Source organism: Ixodes scapularis, unplaced genomic scaffold (assembly GCF_016920785.2).
Source record: "Ixodes scapularis isolate PalLabHiFi unplaced genomic scaffold, ASM1692078v2 PGA_scaffold5__190_contigs__length_132052651, whole genome shotgun sequence".
Lineage (NCBI taxonomy): Eukaryota > Metazoa > Arthropoda > Arachnida > Ixodida > Ixodidae > Ixodes > Ixodes scapularis.
Window position 1 is genome coordinate 90,490,809 of NW_024609880.1, and position 19,064 is coordinate 90,509,872.

Here is a 19,064-nt window from a genome sequence, read left to right on the forward strand (position 1 = left end):
CAATTGGCTAGTTGAGAAAAAAAGTAGGCGTTCCATTCATTTTGGGAGAGAGAAAAGAATTAATTACACCGCTCATGTCCCTGCAGTTGGATTCGCTTTGACGTCACTGCAGCTGTGGCAGTCTCCATTTTCTGACGCGCTCGTTATGTTAGACATATGACTTCTGAAAGCTGCATATGACTCAGCGCCTTCAAAAAGATCCATGATACTGAGTGTAATATTCCCATTGTCCGCCTCTAAGAATGCTCGAATCTTTATATGGTCAGAATACCTCAAGACGCAATTTTAATTTGTTGTGGATCTTATTCAACATTTGATCCAGCAATATCTTTCTTGTGACATTAGTGTACTGAAGGTGTGATCGCGGAGTGCGGGAAAGCATCTCCAAATGCCCCTTTGCGAGCCCATGATTGCGTCGCCTCTACGCCGAAGCCTCCTCGAGCAGGATTATGCTTATGTCTCTGTCACGCCTTTTATTAGTAAAGCTAATGGCGCTTCGGGCTAAGCCTATAACGGTGTTATGTTTCGCAGGCACGTAACAGCGGCGCAGAGTTCTTTTACAAAGCAGGAAGTCTCGATTTAGATCTTGGAGAATGGTGCCACTGTGCGATCGTGCAATGGGAGAGTTTCGCGGCACAGTGGGGCCTCGAGCACTATCGGTCATCCTGGCTGTCGTTTGTGCGTCTGCTCCTTCGTGTGGATGCGCTTGGGAGAAGGACGAAACGCGGATATGATGAATCCGTCTGCGAATCAGTCCGTCATATGAATCCGCCATCAATAGAGAGTGCTATCCATTTTGAACTTAAGAAAATTAATTGCGCAGCACCATTTTGTGGGAGGGCTAACCCCACCAAAAACCTCTTGACGTGTTTGGGTTATTTCCATAACTGGCGTCAAGGTGCCAGCGCACGAGTCCCGTGCAGCGCTTAGAAGCAGATGGGACTATAGCCCTTAAATTAGAGACACTTGAAAACAAATGGCAGCACGAAACTGAGTCTTGACATGTGCCTCTCGCGTTCACACAATTGTGGTTGTCGGCAGTAGCGAAAATGTGAAGCGTGCATTTTATCGAGGGCGTTGTCCTTGCCGACTCTCAGACAACCGGGTAAACTTTAGGTTCCAGTGAAATACGACCACGCGATTTGTCACTTTGCTTACGAACTGAAAGGAAAGCTGAGAGGAATTAGGTGGAAAATCAGTTCATGGTCTCTTCGACAACGTTGTTTGAAAGAGCTTTTTTTCGTTCCTTTGAAAACACGCAATGCGCTTTTAGAGCGCAGCTCTTAGGGGCCCGTTTCCGGCTTGAGCGGCGTTGGCGTCGCCGTCGCCGTCGGCTTAACCGCGCGGTGCATTAGGGGTAAGTTTCCCCGCTAAATCTAGCGGAAAAATTTCCCCGCTAGATTTAGCGGAAAATTTCTCTGCTAAATCTAGCGGCAAAATTTTCGCCGCTAGATTTAGCGGAAAAAATTCCCCGCTCAATCTAGCGGAAAAATTTTCCCGCTAAATCTAGCGGGAAAAATTCCCCGCTAAATGTAGTGGAAAAATTTCCCCGCTAAATCTAGCGGAAAAATTTCTCCGCTAAATCTAGCGGAAAAATCCAGGGGGAAAAATTCCCCGCTAAATCTACCGGAAAATATTCCCCGCTAAATCTAGCGGAAAAATTTCCCCGCTAAATCTAGCGGAAAAATTTCCCCGCTAGATTTAGCGGAAAAATTTCCCCGCTAATTCTAGCGGAAAAATTTTCCCCGCTAGATTTAGCGGAAAAACTTCCCCGCTAAATCTAGCGGAAAAATTTTCCCGCTAAAGCTAGCGAAAAAATTTCTCCCCTAAACCTATCGAGAAAAATGCCGCGCTAAATCTAGCGGAAAAATTAACCCGCTAAATCTAGCGGAAAAGTTCCCCCGCTAGATTTAGCGGAAAAAATTCCCCACTAAGTCTAGCGGAAAAAATTCCCCGTTAAATCTAGCGGAAAAATTTTTCTGGGGTCATATGACCCCCCCCCCCCCCCCCCCCCCCCTCCGCCGCCCCGAGAACAGGTAACCCTCTGTACCCTTCCCTCCTCCTCCTCAAGAGCTGCGCTCCAATTCGGTGTTACAGGGAGTTATGAACGGCTTTCATTTTTTGATCCACCTTCAGAATGAAGTACTGCTAAAACGTTCGTAAATAACCGCGACACATACAGCATTTTGTATAAAAAGTCTGTGACCCAGTCGAAAAAGAACTCCTCATACCCTTCGCATTCCACATCACCAGTACACACCCTACTTCTAGAGGTGCTTGTCATGCTATGTTGTGAGTAGTTTCAAAGGACGACAATTGAACTTGAATCCGACCTCCCGCAGTGGAGGCAAACTGGGTGCAAATGCAAAGACCAGCCCGATAGCGGGTACCTTTAGCGTTCATAGATTCCTCAAAACACACCGCCTAGCTTGGTGGTACCAAGCCGCCACCCGATTCGCAGAACTCAAATCTTGTCCTCCGATCTACGAATTAAAGCTCCCTCGTACACTAGCCAAGTGCCTCGCTCGGCCCCCGCTGCCTCCGGTGGGACCTTGGCCTCTGCGTGCGTCCCCACAATGACTGCTCGCTCAGTGACTGGTCGCTCCGAGACTCCCTTGGAAAAGCTCGAGGGTCATCTAAGGGGCGGAGCCTGCGTGCGATAGGAGCCATATGTTCGCTTTCACGCTGCCTGCACACCAAAGAACACGTCATTAACGCTCAGAAAAATAAGGGACTGAGAAATTAAAACTATTGTGCGAGCACTCGAAAATCAGGCTCAAATCCACAGCTAGCCCCATGGGCGCCCCGGCACGTGGGACACTCTTTTTTTTTTAAACGTTTTGCCATGTACCTTTTATGCACAAATGCGCCCGAAAGTTTGTAACTTGCGTTGTTTTTGCGTTTTGTGACGATGGCGATGGCGAGCCGGCGGAGCTCGCTGGTTCTGACCGTTCCGACTGTTCCGACCGTTCAGAGTCCTACCAAAATTATTTGATGCAATGCGAATGTGCGTGCCTTAGTTTACTTAAATTCAAACATTGAAACACACACCAAAAAAAAGAATGTTTTAACATTTATAAAAGTATTTCTAAATAAAACGTAAAACGCCACTGTGTACTAAACGGAAGGTTGGCTACGCTTAATTTTAACATGGCGGTGACCGCTATTGTCCCGTGTACCGTGCTCGACTTATTTGTTTATTTGTTGTGCATTGGTTGTCCTGTTCTCCATCTCCTGCGACCCGAATGAGCCAGAAGCATGCTGTCTAGGTACTGTATGCCCACCGGAAAGAATATCAAGCCTTCTTGGAAGCAAGGCCCTCAATAAGGTTGTTCGGACCGTGGCTTGGGGGTCGTCAGCACCCACGAACCGCGTCCGCGAGCCTGGCGTCGTTTGCTCGATTGCTCCACTTATCCGGCGACGGATCCCCCAACCTGGCCTCAGTAATACATGGCCTCTCTACGACAACGCGGCGTCTCTGGACTGCGATTACTACGCTAAATGGCTTTTAACATCAGTAGCCCCACTGCAATGATGAGTTCTTCGATGTTAACGCTGTTACATTCAGAGTGTCCTGACTCTCGCAATAATTATTATACAGGCGACGCTTCCAGATGCGAGACTTATGAGTTGTTTCAACTCGCAGCGTGGTTGTAAAATGGAGACTTACTTCCGAATAAGCTGCTGCACCTCCACTCACTTCTCGAGACGCATCCTACGACACTTCTAGCGGTATGTAAAACCTGGAGGCAAGTTTCGGTTTATGGCGGTCTCTTTGTCGACTGATACAGTGGATCAAACCGTTTAAAGAAAGGGTCGTGCTAAGAACTGTACAGGCATGCTGGTCGTGCTAACTTTTCGATTACTATTTAGGCGACGCCATAACCTGGAGCTGGAACCTCCGAGAAGCATGGCAATGTGATGGTATGCTGTGCGTACTGCCCGGCTGCCATGAATGCTGCGTCCTAAAACTTGCCCAGCGAGCCACTGGTGCTCATTAACACTAAAATTAGTTAAATATGTGCAAACTAAAAGTCTTCAAATCGGGTTGCTCAGAGTGCAGTATACGTCATTCAAACATTTCCAATTGCCCAAGTGCTCGACAGTTTAACGGGACTGTGGGGTCAGTCCAATTGTTCTCAACATGTTTACTAATCGTAATAATGACTCTCTGGTGTCGACTCCACTGCTGTTACTGACGACCTGATGCTGGTGCCGCTTATCATGTGACCCCAGAGACCACGGGGGTTTGCAGAACAACATCGACAAACAACCACATACGCTTCTTTACACAGCCTGTCGGCAGTTTTGTATGAAACTTGTGGAATGGTGAATTTTGTGCCTTGCGTATCCAGTGGAAAAAGCAATAACACACTTAGGTGCCTTTCAAAACCCTGGTCCTGCTACGCCTAGAGCATCACAGCTTCATACGAGACACCTATGATTTTTATCTTCTAAGATCCGTTGAAACAGTTCAGCAAAGTACAAAGCCGCGAGCCACTTTTTTATATTATACCTTGCCGCTGTCACCTCGCCAAGCCCTCAAAACAGACGCTGTCGGTCATGTCTCGACCACCGGCATACAAAATTAAGGTTGTCCCTACAATTTTGGCTATTCTTCGGTAGCCAAGCTCACTCCGGATCTCTCACTGCAGTGACAATGACTAGAATTCTGGCCCCTCACTGAAAGGCCAGAGTTGATCTCCAGTGTGGTCCTCCAGTGCGTGATCTTATTATGCCTCCTGGACAGCGTTGTGTAATTGCAAGTTCACTAGACGTCACTGATGGGAGTTGTTTGCGACAACTGTGCCGGTGCCTCTTAACCGTTTCCTACGCTGGAGCTACAGCATTTTTTCATGTTGTGGTCTTCACTGTTCTGGCTATCCCTTTATATGCACTCGAGCCAACCCCGCTACCAATCACAAGATCGAAAGCCTCTGTAGACATGCAACTTGCCACCTTTACTACCAGTGAGGTAGAGCACGGGATTAGTGCTTTGCTGTGAATTATGGACCTTTGCTGCTTTCTATTCTGTGTTTGCCACCTTCCCCTGTTTTTTTGTACCTTTCACTAGGTATTGCAAAATTGTTGACAAAGTCCCTGGCCTCTTTACTATGTAAAATTGCTTCTAGCAGGATAAAACAATAAAATCACCTTTAAAAATTTTATTCTCAACTATCGTACTCTTTGGCACACAAATTTAAATTATTTTATTCATCCTAACAAAAAAAAAAACGCATGTTTCGTTCGATAAGTGACATACGGACAGAGAGTCCATCACAATTAATGCAGAAGTATTCGTAAAATTACGAGATTTTTTTACAGTGTACTAGGTTACTGAAAGAAGTTACGTGTTATCGGTAACGACTCTGCTTGTACCGCGTTACCGATAACACTGGTTCTAGGATGTACAAAAAGGGCACGATAATTAAACCACACGCATACGCAAATGAGAAGACGGGACTCGCAGCCGCGAGCCACTTTTTTATATTATACCTTGCCGCTGTCACCTCGCCAAGCCCTCAAAACAGACGCTGTCGGTCATGTCTCGACCACCGGCATACAAAATTAAGGTTGTCCCTTCGTTGTTCAGATTCCTCCTTCTTTAGCAATACGGCTGCGTTACCGCCACCTGAATGGGTATAGGCCTCAAGAGGAGTTTTATTTCAACTTCCAGGGCCAATCCTTTGCACATCCAGAATTGCTTTCAAGAGCAGTGTTTCTCTACAAACCGTTGTCTTCAAACTTTATCTCTTTTGCGTGACTCCTAACCTGTTATAGTATAATGAGTACATCCCTGGAGTTTGATAGTTTGAACACAAAGTGATGGTGTCAGAATATAGCATTAATCCCAAAATGAGATCGCAATGCTTCAGCGCTCTTGTGCAGACACGGACAGAGAGGCGACGATCACTCTCTTCAAGGATTGAGTGTCAGGTTTTGCAACTAAGCCTGAATTGTTTTTTAAGAGGCATATTTGATATTATTCTCTGAACTCTAGACGATAAAAGTAAGTTTTTTAAACGCTACAGTTGTGTCACAGGGTGGACATTCGTTTCCGGCCCTGGTTGTTACTCCGCGGTATTTGCCAATCTGGCCTGAGGAGCCCCCAGAGACAGGCTTGTCTTCATACCAAGCTTTCGGCAACAAGTGCGCCACCGACTTTACTTGCCGCAATATATATTGTTTTTTTTTTACAGCGAAGTTGTTTATGCCAAGGGTTGCGTGAATTTTTCGTGTGCATCAACAAAAACTCAGCCCCGAATTTGGTGCAAAATCGCTTCATTCTATCCAAAAGCTTATACGTCTCATCAATTGCATATTCATTTTCAGTAGATTAGTCATGAATAGGCACCATTTCAAGGTCATTAGACTCTCAGGTAGATAATAAAGGTTTCTCAATGATTTGCCGCTGTGCGACCCGCGTCGGCCGTATTGGTGCTCGAACCGCCCCTCTCTTTGTCCTCAATCTCACCCGCTTGCGTGCCTAGTTTCCTTTCCTTCCGCTCTCCCTGCGTGGCTGTACCGTCGCGCGTATCTACTTTCGGCTGGTTGGCGGTCCCGTCGAGCGGGTCTAGTTTCCCGGGTCTCCTCCCGGGGGAGGTCTGTGCCATGTGCTAAACAGCTTCTCTCGTCCTCCTCCTTCACAGAGTGGCATGGCTCATGATTTTTTTGTTTTACCCAATTTTTTTTGTGAGTTTGTAGTGTACTAAATGAACGTGTGCGAAGTTTGTTCTGCCAGTAAGGTCACCGGTGCAAGCAGACGTGCCGGCTTTCCGGAAGCTCCCCAACGATCGGCGCGTTGCAGCTGTATCATAATATATTAAGAGAATATCGAAATAACCTTTCTTCGTTGAAGTACACAAGTACGTTCAAGTGAGCTGTCTACTATGTGACAATATTAAATGAAACTTACACAAGAAAGACACATTTTCTGTAACCTTTGAAGAAGTTATTACAAATGCACCAACTGTGTAGATAAACAAATGGAGGTGTTCAAATCTAACGCGTCCGGACATATAAATTTGCAACGCTGAAAAACAAAAAGAGTTTTTTTTCCAGAGGAAAACGTGAGTTGAAGCCTGGTGACGCCAATGTGTTAATCGACCTAATACTCTTCCGGCTTTGAAATAGATGGCGGGTTTTGAAGTACATAGTAGATCAAATTGAATACATTGCTAATAATGCTAACCGCATGCTTGGTTTCCTTCGTCGCAATTTCTCTTTTGCTCCGATTTCTTTGAAACTGTTATTATATAATACACTTGTGCGCTCCAAAATTGAGTATGCTTCGTCTGTATGGGGTCCACATATCAACTCGCTTGCTCTAATACTTGACTCTGTGCAGAATCGCTCTGCCCGTTTTATTTTGTCCAACTATTCCCGTTTAGCTAGCGTCTCTCAAATGAAACAAACATTAAATCTCCCCGATCTATCTATCCGACGTCGCATCTCCAGACTATGCCTCTTTCATAAAATCTATTTCGCCAACGACAGCCTTTGCCAGTCACTTTTTACAGCCCCCTTTTATATGTCATTCCGTTCCGATCATCGATTTAAGTTGGCGTAGCTGCAGTTGTAGGACTAACCTGTACATCGACTCCTTTGTCCCCAAGACCAGCGTGGACTAGAACCATCTTCCTGCCTCCGTCGTCTCCATCAGCGACCACATCACCTTCAAGTCTGCCGAGTTTCATCACTTGACATCATAACTATTCTTTGCTCTACATGTTTTTGTTTTCCACCACTCCTCTCTGTAACGCCTAACGGCCCGAGAGTAAATAAATAAATGAATAAACCTACGCGCAATCATCACGAAATGGTTCCTAATAGCCCTGTCAGACGTAATTCACTCAACAGGAAAAAAAAAAATGCTTAATTAGAAAATATAGTCGAAACTTAAATATGCCATGGCAACACGACATGGATGGTTGGGTGAATTCTAACGGCTGTACCCTTTAAAACGGGCGTTAGTTTGCGCGATCTGGCCTGGAAACTAAAAACCAAAAGAATAATTCCTCCTTTCGCTCTTCTAAGCCGATTTGCTTCCCCTCTACAATATCGTGACTATCACCAGGGGGCTGTGGGATATCACAAAGATGACGTTTGGGGGATCCGGCAAAATAAATAAAAACATCCCCCCTCCACCCTTCTCCCCCCCCCCCCCCCCCCCCCCCCGAACTCCTCCCCCCCGCGAGATATTTTCCAATTTACCTTTGTTCAAACCTAGACAGCGTTACCGCAGAACCGGGCACACTGGGAGGAATGGTTGAGAATGTTGGCCGGATCCGGCAGAAGGGGGTCCGATGAACTAACGATGGCCATGCCAAAACGGCTACGTTACAAAGAACAGAAAGCACGAAGTCCCTTCTTTTTAAAATCTCTGGGGTGTCGCTGGGAGGGTCGGCGACCCTCTAACGTAAAACAACATTGCTTTTTTTTTCCCCCATTATGGCATAACATTACCCTTTTCGGGTGTTTACTACCTGACCCCGACACAGAAATGTGTTGGAGGCACCTGCTGTAGAGAAACCACCTTTAGTACGACGAAGACTAGGGTTTTTTGAAAATGACACTGGCAAGCGCCGATGATTTCTAACTAAATAGAACTCTTTAATATTTTTTAGAGCAATCTGCTTGGTCTTGCAGCCTGCCTAATGCGGCCCACGTTCTACACGTTGGTCATTCCTAAGTTAAACATTAAAACTGTGTCCACTTTCAAATCAAATCAAATTACGTAACTTTGAAAAAGTCTCTGCTTCCAGCAAGCTAAAGGTGTTGACCTGTAAGTGGTTGAGTAACGTCTTGTTGATATGAACAACTCCATTTTTACAAAGAATTGAGTCCATCATATGGAGTTGTCCGTAATAACGAGGCAAAATGCATGAGTACCGAGCTGCCTCCCAAAATTTTAATCTATACAGACTTAGGAGGTAAACAGTTACAAGCAACGGGTTACTTGTAATCCCTTACGTGTTCAAGTAGTTTTGTACTTGCCGGGTTACTTTTCGGCAGAAGTAATTTGTAATGAAATTTCGTTAGGAAATATTGGTAACGGATAACTTAAACTACTCGTTAACTTTTAAAAATATTAGCATAATACTGAAAATGGAGCAATATGAGCAGGCAATTCAGCAGCGTAAATATTGCAAGTTCAACAAAATTAAAAACATCGTAAAGAGGAGAGTAACCGAAAAGAAAACATGATTTTTGATATGACCGGTCACTATTCTTCGCTTCATCCTACGAGGGCCTAAAACCCAACGCTAAAGGCCGCCGTGTCCAATCACATTACTTTTTAACGGTTACGTTACCGGTAACCCGGTCCTTTTATTTTGTAGTAACGTAGGACGGAAACGCGTTCCTGTATTTGCAAGTAACAAGCAATGTATTTTGTTACTTTTTTCTGGTAACACCTATAGCACTTATCTCTAGTCAAGGCTGAAAAGCGGCTGGCGCTTTCGTAGATCGGTTCCTTACCTCCGAATGTCCCGGCGAAGGTAGACGCTGCTACTGAGCATGCGCACCGCTAGCTTTGTCTCTAGAATTCCAGGGACCAGGGATATCGGGTGCAGTTATAAATTTCACTGCCATGTCAGCTTACAGGTGAATTTAGTGTATTTCCTTTCTTTCTCTTAAACACAATAATTTATTTTCACAAGGGCTACCATAATCCGGGCGTGTAAAAACTTACAAGTGTAGTATTGCAGAATTTTGTTTGGACCTCAAAATTATTTTTTTTTCGATAATTGTGCCGGAACAGTAACATGAATGTAATTTTTAACAGTAATCCATTACATTTGAGGCTCGCTAATTTGCATTTGTATTCCATCACATTTTCCAATTAACGGGCAGAAGTCAGTGTCTATATAGACGGTATACCCATAAAAACGAGATCCGTGTTAACGAGACGTTAGTTTGTAGTGTCCAGAAATCTAAATAAAAAAATGGTCTTGGATAGAATCATAGGGTTCTCTATTTTTGGTATGTATCGATAAACCCTGAAAACGTAATTCCCAAGCCAGTTTGATGAAAATCGGGATGAAAATTCGGATTGTAGCTGTGCCTAAATAAAAGACGCTTAATACTGCTTACGTGTAAGAATGATACAGCATTCCTACACGCAACGCATTCCTGCAAGCAGCGCACCACGTCTTCCTATCGCAAACGGTTCTCCAGCGGTGACATCACACTCCTCCACTGCGCAGGTGCGGCGAACCCTGCCGGTTTCACGGCTGCTTCCGTGACAAAGCATCTGCGTTGCTGTGCTTTTCATTCTGTTTTATTTTTTCTGGGGCGCGACCGGTTTGACCGCGAGCGCCCTCCCCGGCCTCCGTGAACAAGCATTTGAAATGACGCGTCGCATCCAGTGGGACTTTAGGTGCCGTTTCGCTCGGCCAAGGGGAAAATTGGAATTATTTTTCTTGTTATATCCGTTACAGAAGCCGCCGGCTTCGCCCCATTTTTTTATTGCTTTCGCATTCAAAAAGAAAAAAAAACAAAATCTTTAAAATTTTATTAACAGCTTCATTTTTGTCATGTCCGCATTCGACTGCCCGCGAATCTATTTTCTCTCGGTCAGTTTAGTTGCGTTCGGCAACGACACGTTACTTTTACGCTCCATTCTCATGGATTTTGTGAGTTCGTTTCTTTCCATTCTCAAGTGAGCATCCTAAAATGCTAAACACAACCCTCTAGTATAGAATACCTCATAAATCTGCCTCGCTGACAGCTTTTCGCGTTTGGATTTTCAATGTGTTTTGGGTGATTCTTCACTTCGAACTTCCCTGTCAGTGACTTTCTAAAGCATTACCAGTCACATCAGCAGGCCGTGGATACAATTAGCATCTACGTTCACAACTATTATATTGTACTATTATATCCGCCCGCCGCCAACGCTAGGATTCAATGAAGCCAGCCTAGCATCACCAAAAGTGCATCGTCGTTACGCTCGTTGTCGTTGTGGGTTTGCCATCACGCGCCATACCAATCACGCAAAGAGGAAAGCGCAGGATCGAGGAGCATTCACTGTGAGCGATTGGTTCAGTCGGTGACAGGAAACGCCCAAACACGCTCCTGCCATGACGATGGGCTTTTGGTGCTGCTTGATTCCCTCCGTAGGAATCGTAGTGTACAGGGTGCGGCCGTAAAAACTTTTACATTTGGCACGCCTAGCAAAAATCGAATTTCAAACATACATACCTGAAATTGGGCACACCAACGTCGTTTATTCCAAAGTTTTTTGCCTATTTTTTTCAGACGTCAGCTCGGGAGTAGCGAATTATTAGAAAGATAACAAAAATGGCAGACGTGCATTTCCTATGGCCTATACCCGCCCGTTCGCCGTCTGCTATCTGGTTCGCGACGACGCTCCCAGGTGGCGCACTGAACGCAAAAACGCGGGAAACGCCGCACGAAAGGCTGGTTAAAGTGAACTGTTCACTTCAGGCTGGTGTCGGGCGATTATAATCGCGATAAAAAGAGATTTGAACGAAATATATGAACGATTGTTGAAATTACTTGTTTCAAGTCAAGTTTTGACAGATCGTCATGCAAGCAAGAAGACACCATGATGCGACGAGATCATTTATTTACAGCTGCTCGTCTTGTTGACAAATGCGGGTCGCTCTCGAAGGCAGCAAGCACCGCTTCAATGAGCTCCCCATTTTTCAACAGGCTCTCACGTTCACTGACTTGATTCTTCTTTTTAAAGTCTTCTCCACTCACAAAACGATCCGCCCAAGTCAAAACAGTCGGGCGTGAAGGCGGGCGTTTATGAAATGCAGTGCGAAATTTTCGTTGTGCTGTGGCCACCGAGTTCCGCTCCACGTACCACTTGACAGCCTGGGCACACTCACTTGCCGAGTATTGCGGCATCGCTGGGCGGCGCGGAAAATATTTTGAAAATAACTGCAGAAGATAGTGCAACAAAAACAATAAATAGGAACAATCAAGATGCCTCAGCAGCGGCACTCTTGATTCCAAAGTTGAGCTTTCACCGGGAACGGACCCGTCAACAGATAAGCAGACGACAAAGGAAGACACACGTTCGTCTGCTTTAGAACATATTTTTATTAAACGAGGGCGTCCGGCAGTTTCTAAATTTCAAGTAAAAGGGCATAATCGTTCACATATTTCGGTAAAATCACTTTTTATCGCGATTATCTCGCCCGACACCAGCCTTTCGTGCGGCGTTTCCCGCATTTTTGCGTTCAGTGCGCCATCTGGGAGCGGCGTCGCGAATTAGATAGCAGACGGCGAACGGGCGGGTATAGGCAATAGGAAATGCACGTCTGCCATTTTTGTTATCTTTCTAATAATTCGCTACTCCAGAGTTTACGACTGAAAAAAATACGCAAAAAACTTTGGAATAAACGACGTTGGTGTGCCCAATTTCAGGTATGTACGTTTGAAATTCGTTTTTTGCTAGGCGTGCCAAATGTGAAAGTTTTTACGGCCGCACCCTGTAGGTACGGTTCCCCCCAAATTCAAGAAATAATGAACATGTAGGACAAAGACGACGCAACCACATCTTTCAACAAGCAACGGGCAGAAACGATGTGTAAATTCGTCTGCTCCTTGCGCACGTCATGCGTTCCTTTGCGCCCCCCCCCCCCCCCCCCCCCCGCCCAATGCGCCCAGGTGCGTTTGCTTCCACCCGACCTCAGCCAATGACGGCTTGAACTTGGCTGCTTTTTGATCGCGCGTCCTCTGCCCGCTCACTGTGTCGCCCCGAGATTGGCTTGTCCCTCTTTACGTTTCGACGTAACAACGACGCATATTAGAACACTTGCTCGCGGTAAAAGAATTCGAAAAGCGAGCAACCGATTAAAGGCGGGATAATAGAGGAAAGATGAAGGAACTAAGGAGAGAGGAATTGGGAGATAGACGATTAAATATAATGCAAAGTAAGGTCGACAGGGTCATATCTGGTTCGAGAAATCCAACTGCAGTCTGCGTAAGAAACAGTAAGGGATCAGAAAAGTTGCTGTTTGTGCTGCTCATGACGAAGGACTCTATAATCTAGGGGAGCAGCTGCTTTAAAGCCCCCCCACCCCTCCTTCCCTCTCACCAAGAAACTTGTCTCTTCAAAATGGGACGTGGAGGCGTAAACTCGCGGAACACAAAGTTGGAGCCGAAAGCTCGTGGAGCGTGCTGATTAAACGTCGGCGAAAAAAGTGCGAAGTCATCGTCGTGATAAACCTATCAGTGCGCTCCGTCAACTTCAGCCCCAACTTTGTGTTAGACGAGTTTAGGCGCCCTGCAGCCTGTGCTGGAACGGCCGTTCATCACTATGGGATGGTAGGAATCAGGCGAGGCCTTGGAATCTTCGGTGTAATTTTCCCGGAGTGGGGAATGTGTGCACCTGCCAGTCTAACCTTTGTATTGGCTCCCGCAGCTCGAGGTAATGGAATACACCTTCTCTTTTCATGGCATGAACTTCTTTTCATGTTTATAAAGTTCATGCTCTTCCATTTACTTCGCATGGAACTCGTGCCATGCAAAGCTAAGAAAGTGTTCTCCCTTCCCTTGAGCTGCGGAAGCCAATAGATAGGTCAGACTGGCCGGCGCACAAATCACCGACTCCTGGAACATTACAATTAAGGTCCCAAAGCCTCGCATGAATTCATCATCCCCATAGTCATGCTTGCACGTTTCTGCACAGACTGCAGGCCCCGTTTTGAAGGCACCTGATTCTTGGGGGCGTAACAGCACTCACCGCCACAATATCAGAGTTATTCGGTATGAATATCGCAAACAACAACATGCCTAATTCATAATTGTTTCTGACGAAGACTGAAGTTGAGTTTTTCAACTTAGAGATGATTTCGTCGACCTGACTTTGCATTTTACAGTATCGTCTTGTTCTTCCTATCTGTCTTCTTAGTAACTTTCCCTTTCCTCGATTTTCCATCCTAAAATCATATGTGCGCTTTTTGAATTCTTATAGGTTCGTTGCTAGCTGAAAGACGTCATTGAGGCGCCTTCGTCCTACACGTTTTTTTTTCTTTCTTAATTATTGACCCGCAGCAAAACGCTCTTCGTTCTTTAATATGGTTCCCCCTTTACGGATTTTATTTCTTCCAGACGTTAAATATCTTTTGAAGACCATTTGCGGCTTCTGCATGGCAATGACGTATATCATAGCCTACGTTAAAACAAATTCGCGGTTATAATATACCTCGTTTCCAGCGAATATGCGCCATTCAAGTATCGCCTACTGCGCAACGTCACAGTTCCAATCTGAACATTTATTCCGCATCACTGATCCAGTCAAGTGTTCCAATGTCGCCGCAAAAGTATGCATGCAAAATGAGCCAAAATATGTGTTTGTTTGGGTTACCTCGGAGGCAAATTCGCCGACCACGGCCGAACCCCACACCCCTGGGAGCTCCTCGGAATTGCAATCGCTGAGCTTATCAACCGGTGTCAACCATGAGTCGAAGCAAATGAGAAAAATAGACTGCAGACACTTCGCAAACATTGCTATACGATTATTTTTAGGAACTCAATCTAGCAAAAATAAATAGCAATAAAAAGACACCAAGCCTGCAAACACACAAAATACTTAGAAAAGACTCCCTCGGCGATGGCAATCAATGCTCCGCTCTGGCCCAACAAAACAGACGAACAAAAGCAAAAAAGGAGCTCTGGCTCCTTACAATTGTGATTTCAGAGTAAAAAGAAACCAGAAAAATAACAAAGAACCTTATGAAAAAAATTAAAAAATAAGTTGTCCGTTTATTTGCTCAAGCAACAGCAGCGAGATTCCCTTTTTGACGAGAGCGAGGACAACGGCACTTCGAGGCATGCGGCCGGCGGTTCGAACCAAACAAAACGCTCGTAAAAAAAAGAAAAAAGAAAAGACAAACATAAAACACGAAAGAAAATCTACGTGTTGTTGGGGGTGTGTTGTTTTACGGCGGCAACAGGCAGCAAAATTCGAAGGCACCACCAGACGCGACCGAGAAGGCGAAGTCCAAGTTCGACAATTCGTGCCTTTTTTCATATCAATACGATCTTTTTCAATCTTAAAGATCAACACGCTCGAATTAATGAAGCCATCAACTCTTTTGTCATTGTGATTCTCAGAACCAAAATAGAGATTACCATCTGTGCTCCGAATACCATGTCAATTTTTTTCTGCGATGTGGCGTTATTCTGTCAGCTGCGCTGCCATAGGCAGTAGCTGTAGTACCAACGACATAATGCAGCACATTGACAAGCAGTCAAAGTACCGCAGTGCACTGTTGTATTGCTTTATTTCATGTTTTTAGTCCTAGTCATAAGTTGCACTAAAATTGTGATATATTGTGAAATTGTTTTATATATAATATGGCCTTTTGTAATCTCAATATTCATGACAAGAAACAATCTATGATCTGTATTTTGTGTCTTTGTAGTGAGGCCTGCACTGTTGCAGAATTAACTGTGTAATACGTACAAAGAAATGATTTGTTAGGTTGTTGAATTTGTGTGCCTATTTCTTCAACTAGAGATAAATAAAAAAACAAATTTCGCAAAACTGTTTAACTGTGTGCGTTCAATTGTCGCCAAAAATCGCTAATTCTGTCGGCGGGGTCCGTGTCCCAGCTCTTCCATTCTTTGCACCCCAAGCTTTCTTTACTTTGCTTTTAACAGGCTCCGATATACACACCTAAAGAACACTTGAGTGAACACTTCTTTGAGCTCCCATGAAGTTTGTTGAAATCTTTATACGAATTAAATTCTGATATCTGTTTTTACAGTATAATCCTTTCTCCTACCCAAGGGGAGCGAATTAACCTACAAGGAGGTCGCGACAGCTTTGGAAGATTTTTCGCGCAACCAACCAACGAAATAGCCTAAAGCTTTAAGTTGTACCATCTAGTTCAGAAAGAAGAGGAGTCGGCGCAAGAACTCATAGTGCAGCTGCGACCACTAGCCGACAGAGGCAAATTTAGAACGATGCCAGATCGAATTATTTGAGACGAACTTGTGTGCGGCATTCGAGATACGGACGTGCACAAACTGCTGCTGGCACCAGCCGAAGCTCACATTGAAACAAACCGAAAACATTGTTCGAGCCGCGGAAACAGCAGCGCAAGGTGTCAAGGAAATAAAACAATCGGAATCTGAGGAAACCCCTTAATTAAACGAGCTTACAGAGACTGTACAAAGATTCAAGTTCAGGAAAATGGAAAGACGTTCAAGGCGGTAGAAAAACTCGTGCGGACGATACGGAACCTCAACACTAGACAGAAATCTGGTAATTCTTAAACGCAAATTGTTTCCAGTGTCGCCGGAAAGGCTGTGCAGCCCGAATGTGCCGTTCCGAGAGCAAGAAGCCGTTCTGAGGGCAAGAGGCGGTTCCGAGGGAAAACGCCAAGGCATGTGCAATACACGGCAACGAGTGCAGTGGCGATGATAGCGAGATGTCTCAGCAGTTGTTAAATTTGGAATCCCCTTCTGCCACCGACGACACGCTGGTTGCACCTGTTCCCAAAACGTTTTGCTGGGGTGGTATCGACATCGTCATGGAGGTGGACACTGGTTGCCCGGTCTGCGTGATCTCAAGAGATGTGCTCGAGAAATACCGCCACAAGTGGCCAAGGATGGAGCGTTCAAGCCTGAAGTTATCATGCTACCTCGGAACGTTGCCTGTGGTGGGTAAGCTGACGCTCGACGTCCGGTGCTGTGGTCAAGTAGTAACTGATACACCGACGATTCTAGACTGTGGAGACCGAGTCTTTGTGGAGGCGACTTGAGACAAAAGCTCAACTGTCTGGGATGCCAGTTTTAAAATTAACTGGTACGAACGAAACTACGCAGACCCAGGAGCTAGAGAAACTACTCTCCGAGAACGAGGAGTTGTTTAGCAACAAACTAGGGTTGCTAAAAGGGCCTCCAGTGCATCTTTATGCAAAGGAAGGTACCGTACCCAAGTTTTTAAAGACCAGGTCCCTGCTATACGCGATGCGTGACAAGGTGTCTACCAAATTCGACAGGCTGCTTGAATGCGGGGTTATCTTGCCTGTTTCCCATGCTGAGTGGGCGACGCCCATTTTTCTGCCGCTAAAAAAAACACGAATCTATACTGTTTTCCGGAGCGATTAAAGTAACCGTAAATCCTGCCTGCAGCACCGAACAGCATCCGCTACCAGTAATCGACGAACTGTTCGGGTCACTGAACGGGGGTGAGAGATGCAGCATCCTAGACCTCCGAGATGCATGCAACCAAGTGCCCCTACACGAGGAATCAAAAAGCTTGACCGTAATCAACACCCATCGCGGCCTGTTTTGCCACAACTGGCTCCCGTTCAGTATTGTATCGGCTCCCGCCATCTTTCAGCGTAAATGGAGACCCTACTGCGAGGAATAGACGGCACACAGGCATATCTCGATGCCGTCATTTTCTAAGAGATAACGGATGACAGTATAAACCGTCTTAAACAAGTGCTTCAGTGTTTCCAGGCGAACGGAGTTAAGCTGCACAAAGGGAAATGCAATTTCTGGCAGGACGAAGTCTTCTATCTCGGACGCCGCATCAACAGGAACGGCCTGCATCCTTCCGAAAAGAACTTGACGGCCATAATGGAAGCAAGGAGTCCGACCAACGTAAGCAAACTGCGTTCCTTATCGGTCTGCTTTTATATTACGGCAAGTTTTTACCAAATATGGCTACCCTCTGGCACCATTGTACGAGCTTCTTATGAAGAATATAAACTGGGCATGGGAAGAGACAAAGAAGGATGCGTTCAAGAATGCTAAGCAAGTGCTATGCAAAGCAGACGTGCTCACACATTTTGACTCGTCTAAAGAGTGGCGCCTAGAATGCGACGTATCGGCTTATGGTACTCTCTCACCGTTTGGGAAACGTAGACACACCAACAGGACTCAGGCCACGAACGCTTTCAAAAGCAGAAGGAAATTATTGGCAACTAGGACGGGATGCACTAGCCCTGGTCTTCGGTGTGACGAAGTTCAGATTATTTCTGGGAACGAGTGTTTACTCTCGTAACTGATTCCAAGCCATTGGTAGGACTACTGAGAGAAGATCCCCTAACACCTGCGTTGGCAGCGGCCAGAATTCAGCGTTGGGCCCTGATGCTAGGCGCATATCAATACAGCATTGAGTATGAGCCGGGCCCCAAGAATCGGAATACAGACGCCCCTAGCCGCCTTCCAGTAAACATTCCCGAGGAAGAAGCTTAAGTGTTGCCAGAATACGTACTTTCGCTGAAACAACTTGACGAGACCGTTCTCTTTGCGCAAGAACTGCAAGCACTGACTTCTGCGGACCACCTGCTGTCGAGGGTGAAAGTGTATTTGTTGGAGGGATGGCCAAGGCAAATATATGACAACGATCTACGGATGCAACCCTACTTTTACAGGAACCTGGAGCTGACCGTGATTTAGGACTTGCTTTACTGGGGACATTGAGTCGTCCTACCCCAGGCTGCCCAGGAATCGATGCTCCAAATGCTACACGAAACCAATCAAGGACCCTCAGGAATGAAGGCGGTCGCACGGACGTTGTTCTGGTGGCCGGGCCTCGATAGTGAGATCGAACAGCTTTCCCACCATTGCAGTTCGTGTATACAAGCGCAGCCAATGCCTCCTGTCAAGGCTCCAGTAAAGTGGCTGGACCCTGGCGAGGAATGGTCACGGGTCCACCTGACTACGCGGGGCCAATAGGGGACGCCATGATATTGGTCGCTTTGGACTCTCACTCCGAAAAGTTAGAAGTTGTTGCCCTGAGAAATTCCACCGCACATTCTACAATATCGGCTGTGCGAGAGATGTTCGGCCACTTCGGAATTTCGAGGACCGTCCTGACAGACAACGAACCAAATTTACGGCAGAATCGTTTTCGAGGTTCCTCTCTGCGAATGACGTAGAACATCTGCGCACAGCGCTATTCCATCCCCAGTCCAATGGCCTAGCAGAAAGAGCAGTCAGAACGATTAAAGGGACACTGACAGGGTATTTATGCTCGCCGAGGTTTTTAGTTGTGCTTGACATTTGAGAGCCTAACTACCCACAATAAAATTTGTGGCTCGAAATTCGGATTCTTTCCGCCC